Here is a 16,025-nt window from a genome sequence, read left to right as displayed (position 1 = left end):
ATCTATCATTCATATTTTGGTAACAGTAAGAATGTATAACATTCAAGAGACTTCCCTGTAATCCAGTAGACCAGATTTAAATTTAAAAAAAATCAGAATTCTCTAAGACAGTTTGAATTAAATTGAAGTTTCATCTCTTTGTTTGCAATTCATTCAGACTATATTTAGAATGGGCTGGCATTTTTTATGCTATTTGTTTCATCATGGAAACTATTAAGAATACGCTTACTTATGATTAAATTTTTCTAAGAACTCTCAGAAGAGTTTCTTGAATTTTTTTCTACTGATTATGGATTTATTTTTGTGGAAAACAGACAAAGCTTTATTATTCTCAACCCAAGTATGCAGGGATACTTCTTCTAGCACTGGAAAAATTCATATGTTCATTCATATTTGTTCTTTAATTATAGTTTTTTTAGCAAGTAGCAAACTCTTATTTTTAGACAATATTCTATATTAGTGAGTCCAGGGCCCTTAAAATAAACAAAAAAATTGCCATGTTCAAATGTACAAAATACATATACATCTCTCCAGTCAGCCAAGAAATAAACTTTTTGTCTAATTATACTAAATTTGAATTTTAAATGTCCCTTGCTCAAAGAAACTTAACTCAAAATATTAATCATTAATAATTTTACCCCAACTTCAATCAAACACTGAAAGATTTATTATCTCTAAAATCACATTTCTGTTGTATAGAATATGAAGTCTAATCTATTATTTAAAATTTTTTTAATGTAATTTTTCTGTTATAGATAACAATTTTCATAACAGAAGATGAGACTTCTTTGGGGATCATTGATGATTTCTTAGATGTGGGATGAATGAATTATGTTTGGAGCTTCTTTCTTCAGCAAAGAAGCAAAACGAGCATCAAGACTGTTCCATCTGTGCAGAGAATACCAAGATTTTCTTTCTTATTTTTAACCCAATTTTTTTTTCCTGGCAGAGAAATGTGTCACCATATCAAGAGACATCTATGGCCTTTCAAGTGTTTAAAAGGAACTCAAACATTGAAATGTTTCTTTGATGGTGTCAGCATGCTCACAGTGAATGACAAGCAACTCACTTCACTGAGAAATATCTAAACTTCCACCCAAACGCATGCTGACTAGAAATGGCAGACATGATAATTACATATTTGTTCAGAATATTAGTAGAAACATTAAAGTTTCTGAAGTGGGATCTGTCATTGATGGTGGAAATGGTTCTGTTTTTATTATATTCTCTCTATATATTACAACAACCAAGGCATATAATTTAATCACATTCCCCCACACTGTGGTTATTTATTTTGTTTTCAATAATATTGGGTAATTGTTAGTCTATTTTATGAAGAAGACTTTAACTGGAATTACGATAGAACTTTTCATAGTAAATTTATGTATTACATAATATAGAGTAAAACATAAATAGAACATGAAGTCAAAGATGCAGGGAAAAACCCATCGGACCATGGTTTCAAAAAAAAAAACTAAAAGAAGTCTTGCCAAAAAGTACCGGACTGTCTATGAAAATACTCCACTAGGTTTGTCTGCAGGGCAGGTATTTAAGATCTATCTTAGAATCGACTTCAATTTGGCTCATCTGAAGAGGGTAAAGTGAAAGTGTCCTGGATTGAAGAGCACGTGTATAAAAAAGAGCAGTCACAGAATAGAGAAAATAGCCAAGAAGCCTCAGGGAGATAAAAGAAGCTTTATTTGTTGGGGGAAACAGGGTGATAGAAAGTTTAACATTTTGAGGTAAGAGAGAGTTGAGCATGAGAGAGTTGAGCATGTTTATTACAGGGAAGAAGCCAATTAAGAGGGAGATTGCTAGAGAAATCAACTGTAAGAGACTTAAGATCTCTGATGAGGTTACATACTTGTTGAAAGGAGATGGTTTGAAATAGCTAATACATAATGAGAGAAAAAAACTGACCACATAAATATACACAGATTTCCATAAAGTTTTATAGACTCCACTGAGAGAAAACAAAAAAACACCTTATATTTACCATGACACCAAATTTTGAGGCCATGTGTTTCTCTAATGACTTTTCTTCAGTTGTATCCAACAGTGTGCATGTTGGTAAAGAATATATAGATATTTACCAATAGGTATATTTGGAATCTAAGAATATCCAAGGCATTGTAAGGAGTAGAAAAAACAAAAAGGTTCTTGCCTCCAACAGAATTATAATTCAGTTGAGCATAATTAGCTAAAATTAGTTTTAAAGATAAGCACTTGAAAACAACAATGAATAATTGATATCCACACTCCATATCTGGATAAAAGTGATTCTGTGATCTAGTTTAGTTTTTGGATAACCTCGTCTCTACCCACTGACTTCATAGATAATTGCCCAGCTTCAGTAATGCATTACACAATTGTACCTTCAAGTAAGAAAGCAATCACATCTATTTAACACATTTCAGAAAAAAATGCATTCTCCACGTGTCTGCAACATTAGTCACTGGAAAAACTCTTTTGCCAAGGTGTTCCTCTATCCTACTTTCTGGCTGAGATCTGGGGATAACCAGGAAGAGTCTTGATAGCAAAGGCTCTGAAGTGTAGTTCTAGGGGACTGCCATAAAAAGGTGGTGTTATTAAGTGCAGGGCATTTTACCCTTCAAACAAAATTCAACCTGACTTAAGCAAGCTGATTTTTGAAAATAACTCATAAAATAATTAAGATAAGCATCTACAGGAAATTTATAACAATTTATAGCAACTACAGCTATCACATTAAAGTACTAAAGGAGCAATTAAAATCCAGTTTGGGATCTGACTAAAGCCAGTGAAGTTTCAATGTCTTTCTGCTAACCCCATGCCCTGCTTAAACTGTTTTTTTCTGAATAATCAGACTCTATCTCCTTGACAGGAAGAACCCATCTTTTCTAGAGCACCAGTTAGATAACAGAAAATGGAATTGGTTCAACACTGTTTGCTTTTGTGAAAGAAGTCAGATAGTATTCCTGACAATTGAATTAAATGCTTTTCACAAAAGGAGCATTTTTTTAAGTCATGTACCTTGATAATTTTTATAAAAACCAGTGTAATCGTTAATAAGTTAATTATTTTAATAAAACATATTTTTATTAAATTAAACATTGCTTTCTTATGTACATACAACGCATACATATACAAGGTAAGTGAATACAAATATATTTTAAAAGTTGCCATCTTATTATGTAAAAACAGTAATGAGTATTTACTATGTGTTTGACAATATGACAAGTTTATTTAATTATTTAAATTTATTTGATCATTTACTTTTCACAGTAAATGGATGGGGTTGGTTTTATAAGTCCCATTTTACACATGATAAAATGGATGGTGAGAATGATTTTGAAGCTCTTACAGCTAAGAAAGGCCTTTGCTGTATTTCAAATGGAGGTTAGTTTGTATGGAATATATAGAATATTACGCTTCTATCCATTTTGCTATACGAAGAAAATATAGCCTTAGTGGAATGGGAAAGCTAAATATCATTTCAACCTTCATTGATTCCACTGTACTGTCACACAACTGAAGATCTCCCTATTATAATTTCTCACTCCACATACACTTTGTGTTCAAAGTGAAAGAAATTGCTCACTGGACCACTCACTCCAAAATCTTCATACTTTGAAAACTAATTTTAAATATAATTTAAGTTTCTATATTTCAATAGATTGATGTAGCTAGAGAACATGCCTTGATATGTTTGAAAGTTTTCTGTTTGATTTTAGTTTGATTTTAGGTTTCAAGCCTCAGAAGGATAGACTATGATTTATAGGTATCATTTCTTATATTGAAAAATACAATAATGTTGGTGTAATAATCCCTATTAATCCTATGGCTTAATGTACTTAAGGGGGTATGGTTTTATTAAAATTTGCTTTGGTTTTCACTGTTTGTATGCAGGTCTTATTTATTAGCCAAGAATATACTGCACAACCATGCTGAACAAATAATGCTATTATACATATTTGTATTGAGGTGTAATTGGCATAACATTTTTCAGATGTATGTTTCGATATCTATATATATTATAGCTTTTATACCTGAAAATACGTCACTTTTGACACCCTTCACACATTTCATCCATCGACCACTCACCAAAAAATGATATTTTATTGACTTTAATTGTAATTGTTCCTTGTAATGTCATTATGAATATAAATTTAGACAGATCCGTTTATATGCCTATTCAGCTTTAATTTTTGTTATCCTAAGCCAATCTCAATTGTGGACTTATTTCTACTTATTGTATTACATTAATTATCAACATATTAACCTTGGAAATTACTCTATCTCAATTGTGGACTTAGAGTAATTTCCAAGGTTAATATGTTGACAATTAATGTAATACAATAAGTAGAAATAAGTTTATACAGAGAAAATTTATCGGTCACATTATCATGATTCTTTCAGCTGGAAATAGCACATGCTCTAATATCTAGCCAATAGATAGATAGATGATAGATACAGATAGATAGATAGATAGATAGATGATAGAGATATAGTTGACTGGATATAGATATCTGTTTCAGGCTCCAGTTCTACCTATTAATCAGACGACCTGGTTCCCCTGCTGTTTTTCTTTTTCCTTTAAGCAGTGTTCCGCAACCTTTTCAGCGCCAGGGACTGGTTTCGTGAAAGACAATTTTTCCTCTGACGGGTGGGGGCTGACGATTCAGGTAGTAATGCGAGCGATGGGGAGGGACGGCAGATGAAGCTTCACTAAGTCGCACACCACTCACCTTCTGCTCTGTGGCCAGTTCGTAACAGCAGTCCGCGGACCCAGGGTTGGGGAACGCTTCCTTTAAAAAGCGCTACTTTTGAGACCTCAGGCATCACCTCCATGTTAATTCAGAGGCCTATACCTGGATTTCACTTCTAACACAGGTGTCTGAGTTCAATACACATTTAAACTTCTTTTCTACTGGAGGTTTATATTTGCCTCTTTAATTTCAAACTGAAAGTGCTAAAAGACGTTTTGCTCTCTAGATCCCATCCCGTGTCTTCTGCTTCTTTTATTTTTCTGCCAATTACTTCAGTGAGAAAGCTATTAACTATTTCTTACTCAACCTTTTCTTTCATTGTTGTATTAACTTCCCATTGATGGTGTAATAAATTAAATCAACTTGGAGGCTAAACACAGCACAAATTTATTTTCTTACAGTTTGGAGGTCAGACGTCCAAAATGGGTCCCAGTGGGCTAAAATTAAGGTGTGAACAGGGCTGGCTGAGTTCCTTTCCAGAGGCTCTGGAGAAGAATCTCTTTACTTGCCTTTTCCTGATTCTGGAAACTGGGTCGAGTTCTTGTCTTGCTGGCATCTGTCTGATTCTTTCTTATGCCTCCCTCTTCTATTTTAAGGACACTTGTCATTACATTGGACCCACTCAGATAATCCAAGACAATGACCCAATTTTATTTTATTTTATTTTTTTGTGGTATGCGGGCCTCACTGTTGTGGCCTCTCCCATTGTGGAGCACAGGCTCCGGACGCGCAGGCTCAGCGGCCATGGCTCACGGGCCCAGCCGCTCCACGGCATGTGGGATCTTCCCAGACCGGGGCACGAACCCGTGTCCCCTGCATCGGCAGGCGGATTCTCAACCACTGCGCCACCAGGGAAGCCCAATGACCCAATTTTAAAATGAACTAATTAACAACCTTAATTCTATCTGCAATCTTAATTCTTCTTTTGCCTTGTAATATAACATATTGACAGGTTCTTCCAAGGATTAGAATGTGGACATTTTTTTTTTTCTTTTCTTTTCTTTTTTTGACTTGAGGAGTGTGTTATTTGTCTACCACAATACCAATCAGTAGGTTACAGAGTTTTGGAGAGTTTTATATGTTTCACACGATTTTGAGATCCATCCTCATGTGTCCTACACACTACGTTTTACACAGTTTATATTCAGCTTTCAAATCATGCAATTTCATTTTGCAATTAGCAATTAAGAGGCAAGTTTCCAGTAGTCCTCTACCACTAATTAGCTCTGTGTCTTATAAAAGTAACTTGTTTTATAGGTAAATCAGTGTTATTGGATTAGGTGATTTATAGGACACTTTCCATTTTAAAAAAATGATAGTATTTTAAATAATAGTAAAATATAATATACTGTGATAAAAAACAATATAATTATAATTGATTTTGACTATCAATTCTTAAGCAATGCCATATTAAAAATATGGTTTGAAAGCATTATGCATATAATTAAAACTTGATTTGAATAAAATGTCTTCCTTCTAGTTATATAAGAAATTGAAGTTCTTTCCATGAGTATTTCTCTTAAGATAAAGTGATGAGGTAAAATGATACTATTTTTACTGTGTTAAAAATAATTCTTGAATCTTCTGCTCATAGGAGAGAAAGTTTATTTATATTCACTTTCCAAACTTTCTATATGACATTCTTTATTAAACTACCATTATTATATTTGGCAATATTAGCTAATACAAGAGACTGGATTACTACATATAACATTTCTCTGTAGGTTATGTTTTAAATGATAATCTGGTTACTACAATGAATAATATTCCATTATGTCAAAATGTTGTGACTGCCTGGGAAAGAATAATATGATAGAAATTTAAAACTCCATTTAACAAATTTTTGACAGACTTTGTTTTTTCATACTCACAAACAGAATCCCCTCTGAAACAATCTCTAAACTAGATGCTGCATTAAAAGTTTTTATGGATTTATGAATATAAGAAAATGTGCACCCACAATAAATATCATTTGTCCTCTGAGTATCTTTGACATTGAGTAATTTTGATTCAAAGAAGATAATATTAGTTGTTCTTTTAAAAGAAAATTGACTCTTCAATAATAATTTTTATTTAGCTGTTACTATAGTTGATATTTAGGGTGTTTTCTCAAAGTAGAAGAGTTTAGGATTATCTTTGTTTTCATTGTGTCTTAATATAAACATCGTAAAATTTATGGAAAGATGCCATTTTCTTGTTATCACGCGTTGTAGAAAAATTGCAATTTGTGTTTGAGAGTTATCTCTCATATTGGAAACTAAGTTTTACATTCTGGTAATGAATAATAATTGGATGAACTTTAGTGATAAAAAGCCAAGCTTTTTTTGGTTTTTGTTTTGTTTTATTATGCAACAAGAACAATTTTGCTCAAAAAGAATAAAAACTAAATATTTTTCAAGGTAGATTAAATATACCCTTTGGTTACCAGTATTTTTTTTTTTTATTCCTACCAGCAGAAGTGCTGATTTTTCTCTTTTCCTCTCAACTGTTTACTAATATTATTGATATTGCACAGATTTTTGTTAACTGCTTCTAAGTTAATAGTATGTCTGCAGCATAAATTCTGAGTCAACTAGACTTGATCAATTGAATTTTTTGAACGGAGATACAAATTTATGCCTTTGGTATAATTAGAACTTGAGATAATTAGTTCTAGTTACTATTGTAATTGTGATATTTGGTGAATCAAGTGGTGAAACAAACATGTAGCCTTCTGGTACACCGTGGAATTCCTCACTTTTACTTCCATACAGGATGGCCATGTTCACTGTTCATAAAGGTTCAGAAGAGTTTTGGAAAAAATGTATTTTCTATTCTTTATCTTCAGATTATGCCTTGTAAGGCACAATTCATTGGTTATTACTCTTTGGTAAGCAATTAAAAAATTAATTATTTGCTGCTAATTCTCATCTATCAAGATGGAGGATATAATACAATATCCCACAAATAATATCCCACAAATCTTTTAAGACAATACTTATTAATTTTCACATATTAATATTTGTGAAATTGATTTGTGATTTTCAGTTTTATTTGTAAGATGTATAATGTTGGAACTTGTATATAGAAACAAAATAAAAATGATATACTTATGTTTAAGCAGTCACAATTGTGATATTATCTACAAATTAGCATGCATATATAAAACAATTATGTTGCCATATTTAATGTGATTTTACTCATTTCTAAATAGTTATAATGCATGTTTGCCATGTGTAAATATTTTCTTAATGAAAACCTCCCAAGTTGCCACATAAATATTACATGCTGGCCAAATGTCTCAGAACAAGGGGGAAAAAAGGAATTATGGGATATGTGATTGGAATCAAAACTGTAATAATCCATTTATCTGTCATTATTAGACATCTGTATGACTCTTCTGCATATTGTTGGTTATGGATTAACAAAAGCAGAATTGTGACTTTTTTAAAAACTGAAAAATAGATGTCTTAGGACTCAGACATGGAGTGGAATGAATTTTAATGGCGTCCCAGAGACTGTTCATACCATTGAATTAAAAATAATACACAGTTTGTGAAGACTCAAACACTAAGGGATGACATTTTTTAAGTCATAAAAATGAAAGTACTGACATGAATAGGAAATCAAGCAGTAGCAGTATATAACAAAGGACAGGGAACACACAAACAGAAAGGAAACCTAGTAAAAAGCAAACAGCAAAATTACAGTTCTCAGAAAATAGAGACGCTGCCTAAAATGCATGTGAACTGTAATTGTGATCCGACCAAAGTGGAAATATTCCCAAAATATAAAAATGAGAGACATTTATGTCACAGCTGTGACATCAAATCAGTACTCCAAAAAAAGCAAAAGGATATTTAAAACTTTTTTTGTAATTTCTTGTTGATAAATATAATTTAGTACATTTTTAAAAAGTGTTTTAAAGCTAGCAGAGCAATTACACATGAAAAAATGAGTCACATTAAAAATGATTTGTAATGAAATAATACCACACCTACTGTGGAAGAAATGTGCTGCTATTTTAGAGGCGTCAGGCAGGAGGGTTGTTATTTTAGACTCCCCAAAAGGCAAAAGTGAGGTCACAGCACAGAAAGAATTAAAGGACAAACTGTATGATACCTGCATTTTCACAGCTATGGTAGATGGCTTGCAGCTATGGCAGTGGAACTAATCAAACATGTACCTCTGATTAATTTTGATGTGTTAGAGGGCATTTGACCTCCTGAAGAGAAAAATCATGAATTTCATAATGAGACAAAAAAATGGAACAAATATACCCACAGCCCTGAGAATATTTGCTCTGAAAATGCTTTCCTTATAGAAAAGTATCGTTTCTATTACCTTTTGGTATTTGTTTAAAATCACAGATTTGATAGACTCCACTAGAAGGAAATTCTATCATCAAAAATGGGGCACTGGGGCTTCCCTGGTGGCGCAGTGGTTGAGAGTCCGCCTGCCGATGAAGGGGACACGGGTTCGTGCCCCGGTCCAGGAGGATCCCACATGCCGCGGAGCTGCTGGGCCCTGGAACCACGGCTGCTGAGACTGCGCTCCACAACAGGAGAGGCAACAACAGTGAGAGGCCCACGTACCGCAAAAAAAAAAAAAAAAAAAAAAAAAAAAAAAAAAAAAAAGGGGGCACCGATTAAAATACTAATATATATTACTTACATACTATAATTTATAAAAATAAGATTGTCTATGTATCATCAGCTCCTTTCTATGACGATAATAGCTCTTGGTGAATTATCTCTTTAGGAATTCCTAATCAAATAGCCATTTTCTCTATCTTTTCCCTTTTCAAATTTTGGTTACTGAGAGAAAAAAAATCAAATTAGTTATTATGGGAATTGTTACTCTATATAAAATCAAGCATATAATTGATAAAATCCCAGTATACTTTTCATACATAAATATATTCCTGTACTAAATACAGTACAAAAATATATTTATTTAGTACAGAAATACACTTAGTATATATTCTGGAATAAACAGTGACTGCAGCTGAAGATGATTTTCCATTTTCCCTATCAGATAATTTTTTTGAAGTTGCGGGACATATTGATTATTTAAACCATTAGAAAAACAGATTAACAGGACAAACGTCTATGACAATGATTTTTTTGGACTTAGATCTATCTATATAAATCCTGTATATAAAACCATTTATGTACACATTTAGTACACATTTACAAATTCTCAGATTCCATATAAATATTTTACACAAATTTTACATGAATCTGATATTGACTTCTATTTCTAGAGCTAACTTTCACAACATGAAATTCCTTTCCAAAGAATATAATCTTACTGTCATCTTAGTTTTTAAAGAAACTCTATATGGCATCTCTGGAAATTTTATTCATATTATTTGTAGGTCATTAAGACAATATTATTTTTAAATTTTACCTTGAGGTACATATTCATGATTGCTAAAACTTAATCACTTGCAATTGTGAAGTCTTACCCTCAGATATAAAGTTAACTTTGACTAAATGCCTTTACTTTTTTTTTTTGTCTGTTTTTTAATGATTCTGCTGGGTTGTATCCAAAGTCATCCAAAACTTTATAAAATATTCAGGCAATTCAACTTGTTGAAGGTAAGATACTGAGAGAGCCTCATGTAAAGGGAGACAATAAAATTAGAGTATACTACCTCCTTGGTTCAGTGAGAAGAGCTGTAGGGGAGGAGCAATCCATCTCTGCTAAGGATATATGGCTCAGGGAAGAGAGTATAATCTCTGAGATGTGAGAAAGACTTTTAGTTGCTCAGATTCATTTCCAGCAGACAAAAATAAAACACATTATACTTTATATTTTACATGTTTTAAATTTTCAAACTTTTACAATAAATATTTTATTTAACATATCCATGTAGTAGAATCAGTAGAATGCTTTTTCTAAAAATCTATAATTAGATCCTCTGGGGGGAAGAAACCAAAATCAGCTGACAAGTTTTTCCATGATGAGTGTCTGAATTAGTACCTGTAGGGTGAAAAATATAAAACATTGCAGAGACAAATTTTAAAAGGTTCAATGGTTGGAGAGGCATCTCGTACTCACAGATCAGAAGACTCAATAATATGATGACTTCCAAGTCTTCTCGTATTGAACTATGGATTCAACACAACTCCATTTATAGTCTTAGCTGGTTGATTTATAGACATTAACAAGATAGGTTGAAAGTCTATATGGAGATGCAAAATAACTAGAATAGCCAAAACAAAACTGAAAATGAACAATGTTAGAGGATTCACCAGATTTCGCACTTACTCTAATGCTACAGTAATCAAGACAGTGTGGTATTGGCAACAAATGAATAAATATATAAATGAAACAGAATTAAAAACTCCAGAAATGAACTCACGCATACATGTTCAATTTATTTTCAACTAATGTGCCAAGGTACTTTAATAGAGAAATAAAAGTGATTTCAAAGATGGTACTACAACAATTGGATATCTATATATAAAGAAACAAACATTAACCACTTCTATATATCATTTATAAATATTAGTTGAAAATAGTAATGTCTTTTGGAAAAATTGAAAATTACTTTTAGCAGCACACTTGCTGGGGTACTTCAATATGAAAGAAAATGACTTCAGATCATCTATTTATACTATTTTTTTTAAAAATCAGAGTTATGTGTAGAATCTAAGGCATTCACTAAAAGGCTACTTTTGGAAAGTATAAATTATCAAGCTAACAGAACCACAAAATAATGAAATGTAATGTAAAACAAGGCAAAAAGTGAGAATATAAAAACATCTCAGAAAAGAAAATAATTAGAAAACACATGATAAGTTACTTTCAAAGAAAATTGTAAAATTAATTTCCTTAAATAGAATAGGCTAACTGTTCCAAACAAAAGGAAAAAAAGTTTGTCAGATTGGATTTAAGGCATGAACCTATTAATATGTTCATTATATGTGAAATTTATAAAATATTAGAGTACAGTAAGTTTGAAAGTAAAGTACGGAAAGAGATATACCAGGCTAACATTAATTAAATGCAACTGGTGTAGCCAGCTGAAAAGATATTGACGGTTCTGTTAGATCATGTTACATTATAATAACAAACAACTCTAAACCTCAACAGTTTGCCAAAAGTTTATTCCTTTATTTCTACGTGAACCTCAAAGGTCCATGGCAAAGGAGAGCAGTGGCGTGTCTTAAGTTTCAATTTAAAGGCTCAACTCAGATTGCAACTCACTAGCCAGAATTATCCCAACCATGTAGTAACTGGGAAGTGGGGTATCCCAAAGAGCTGAGTCACTAATAACTAATACATGGACACAAAGAACCCATGCTGTATCATTCCCTTTTAAAAAAGTTCAAAAACAGACAAAATATATAGTTAGAAAATCAGTATGGTGGGTACTTTAGTATAAAAGAAATTATGACATGGGAGTCCACATTGCAGTGTTAATGAGTTGTACTTTAATGTTTTGTTCCTTTGTGTGTGTTACATTTCAATAGAACTATTACAAAAGTAAAATAAAGGGAGATAAAGAAAAACACCAATGGATCCGACTCACTGGGAAGATAGAATGGAAAAGGAGTTTTAGCAAAAGTAAAGATTTGGTTCTAAAGAGGATATATTTTTATTCTCTGCCATTTAATAAAATTTTCTTTGGAAAGTAAATATCTATTTTTAGCAGTAATCTTTTTAGTTCCATATAACAGAAATGCAACTGCAGCTAGCTGTATCACATTGTGAATTTTTTGGCTTACTGACTGAAATCTACAGATTGTTCTGCATTTAGGTTCTGCTAGGTATCGTGTGCTCCAAACTCTACTGTTAGCAATTTGTTGTTCATTTCTATCTCTCAGCCTTCATTGTACCTGGGTTTCCTTTATATCCATTGTCTCTCCCCATATGGTAGGAAAGATGAATTTTGGAAGATTCAGAGGTACATGATTTTTATAGTACCTAGGTTCAAAGGAGAAAGTTAATCTACCCCAGAGCCTATAAGTATTCCCTAAAAAAGTACCCATGTGACCAATATACCTGAACCACATGTCTTAGAGAAAAATGTGCTCCCTAACTGAAAAGAGAGCAGTAGATAGATATATCCCATTACAATTCCCTTATAGCTACCATTTAAATCTGATTCTTATTTGATAAACCAAGCTTCTTGAAAGATTTCATGTTTGTTGCTGTAAATATGCCTTTAGCTCCCATTCTCTCCTCACTCCAGGTAATCTGACTTGTGGCCTCATCATGTCCTCATAGGTACCTCATTGCCAAAGCAATCAATGGCTCCTGGAATATGAATTCAGAGGCATTTTATTGTTTATTATATTTGCTTGACTCTTCTACCTTTCCTAAAGAAAAAAAAATTATCTTTTGATTTCCTTGATGACATTTGTTCCTGTTTATCCTCATGATTTTGTAGCCCCCTCCCAGCTCTACAGCTCCCGCCTTTGGTTAAAAGCAAATGTTAACAATTCTCAGTATTCTGTCACACTTGCTGTCTCTGAAACCTAATCAAGCTGACCCTTCTGTCTGCAATTACTTATCACTTGGTCTTAATAAGTATAATTCCAAATTGTTCTTGAAATCCAGGCCAGGTGTGTTCTTTGCAGTCAAGGTTAGAAAAGAGTCTCTGGAGAATTTTGGCATGACCCTAACATAACATGCATATCACCTTAATCACTTTTCTGTCTCTCTCCTAGTTGCACAAAAATTGTGTTAGCCTAGGGTCTTCAAATGTCTGTGCCAAGACCCTGGGGAAGAGTAGGTACTCAGTAGCTGTAGCAAGATGGCATGGTGGGAAATTAAGAGTGTGCTTCTGCTTGACACATCTAATTTCATCTGTGAAATAGGAGGATCAGTGATTTGTTGATAGAAAAGTCTACAGTGCTGGGATAGAGTGCTTGACAAGAGTTAAGACTTCTGAAGTGTTGGTAAGGAACAAAATCTGTTCCTAAGAGATGCAGTTGACTTCTTTAGAGCTTCTAATTCCCGGGTCCTCATAAATCTTACACTGTTATGGCCTCCTCCACTGATGGTCACTACTCCAGATGGAGAGGGCAAGGCAGAGAGCTGGGCTGATCAGAGATGAAGTGCTGAGTAGAGGGTGGGATAAGATAAAGAACAATGTGGTGAGGATGTTCCCTGGAGAGTCATTCTGATGTTGCACAATTTAGAGTTGGCTTTGCTTAGAGAGAAAAACTGAAGCTGTGAAAGACTGAAGGAAAAGGAGGTCAAAGACTGGAGATGGTAATGAAGTCAAAGATCTTGTGTGATAGTGTAAGGAAACAAAGAGATTGGGTTTTTCCCTTTCATTGACCATTAAATTTTTCAAAAAAAATTGCTTGCTTCACCATTTACCATTTCCAACCTATATTTATTAACTGAATTTTCCACATGCCACTATACTGAGGGTGTTTGCTAAAGGTCACCTATAACTGCAAGTTGACAAATCCAAATGTCTTTCAAAGCTCTCCATCACTGTTGCTACAGCAAATGTCAGTATTACTTATGCCTTTGAAAAATGTCTCTATCTATTCTTCACGCTTGGTTTCCCTACCGGAATTGTTCCACTCCAGTTTCAAAGAAGCATCACATGACCACTACCAGCCAATCAGCATAATTCTATCTTCTAAATTATAGAAGTTACTCCAGGGAAGATAATTTATATCAAGGTCATGGAAGCATATGAATCCTAGGCATTGCTCAGGAGTTATTTAAAAGAACTCTTCTCTTAAATGTGTCTGGGATAGAGCTACTGGTAGAGGGTTATAAATTATAATCTGAAAACAAACCAAGCTTATTAAAAATACAGCAGAAAGTTGTGTTAGAAACATCATAATGATGTTCTCTGAACCCTAGTACCAGAGGCTGCTTCATGGACCATATAGTTATGTGAGCCAACAAATCTCATTTGTAATTTAAGTAAGTTTATGTGGGTCTTTTTGTTAATTTTACCAGAGAGTAGTAAAGATATATCCAATCTTAAACAATTTTACATTCCACCTTTCTCAAGTTTTCTCTTTTACACTTTTCCTATATAACTACCAAGAAAACTTTACATTGTTATATATTTTCCTAACACTGCTCACCCCAATTCATCCACAATTTTAATTGTAACATTAATTTGCACAAATCTTCTAGTTTTGTACAGAAGGAATAATGCATTTTAGTTCAGAAACCGAGTTCATATATCTTATTTTTAATTAATTAACTAATTAATTAATCCATCCAAAATTTTCATCTTACCCTTTACAACAATGCTGCAGGATTGCAAAATAGGATATGCTTCCTTCTATCCGATTATAGTATGCTCTCTGTCTTTGTGTTAGTGGTATTTCCTAGAACCTAAATGTTCTTTCTAGTTCATGCCATCCCCTCATTCATTTACTCAGTAAACATTTAATTCCACCACATTTCCCTTCTATCAAAATTTTACCCAATCCTAAATCATCTTTGAATATTATTTTCTTCATAGTAATTTTTCTAAGAAGTTAAAATATGAGTAATTTTGATGTTAATTGAAAACTCATTGGACTTTTTCTGAAAATTTTATCATAATGTTGGCAATTTTTCTCTCTTATCTTCTTGGAATATCAATACTTCTTGAGTACACTGTTGTTTCTTCTTATTCTTTTATTTGTTTTCTTTATAATTTATAAAACATTGCATTTATAATTTATAAAACATTAAGCACATTTATTAAACCACACATTGCAAGAAAAGTCCTTAATAGTTAAAGTGAATTTCTTAAAATGTATTTGGATGCATTTACTCAATGGTTTTAATTAAGATTATTTTATTAGGACACTTTTTCTTTTCTTGCAAATGTATTATGATGTAGTAAATTGATATAAACTATTGGCCCATAGGCATATTTACATTTTTTAAGAGCTTTATGGAATGTTATTTATATCATCAACTCTATAGGTAAAACAAACATACCTTTATGAAATGAGGAACAAATTATTGGAAAAGAGATGCAATTTAAATTGCAGAATTAAGATCATTTATGTTTTTATTAGTATATTTACAAAATTACTTTGATTTTCATAAATTTGGAGAGTATTCATAAATATTTTTACTTGTTAAATTGACAACTCCATATCAGCTTTATATTAGCATTTTAAAAATTCTAACTTTGTATTTTATTATGAGGCTTTTAACAAGGGTGGTCTGATAAAATTTCATGTCAATTAAGTTGCAGTTTCATTTGTTCTTGATGATGATAATTATATTTTATGAGGAACAGAGAAACCATGTTTTACTACTGCGTAAGTCTCTATAAAGCTATTAAAACTGTAAAATTTTGTTTAA

Source organism: Kogia breviceps, chromosome 4 (assembly GCF_026419965.1).
Source record: "Kogia breviceps isolate mKogBre1 chromosome 4, mKogBre1 haplotype 1, whole genome shotgun sequence".
NCBI classification, from domain to species: domain Eukaryota; kingdom Metazoa; phylum Chordata; class Mammalia; order Artiodactyla; family Physeteridae; genus Kogia; species Kogia breviceps.
The sequence above is the reverse complement of the archived record's forward strand: the minus strand, read 5'-3'. Positions refer to the sequence as shown.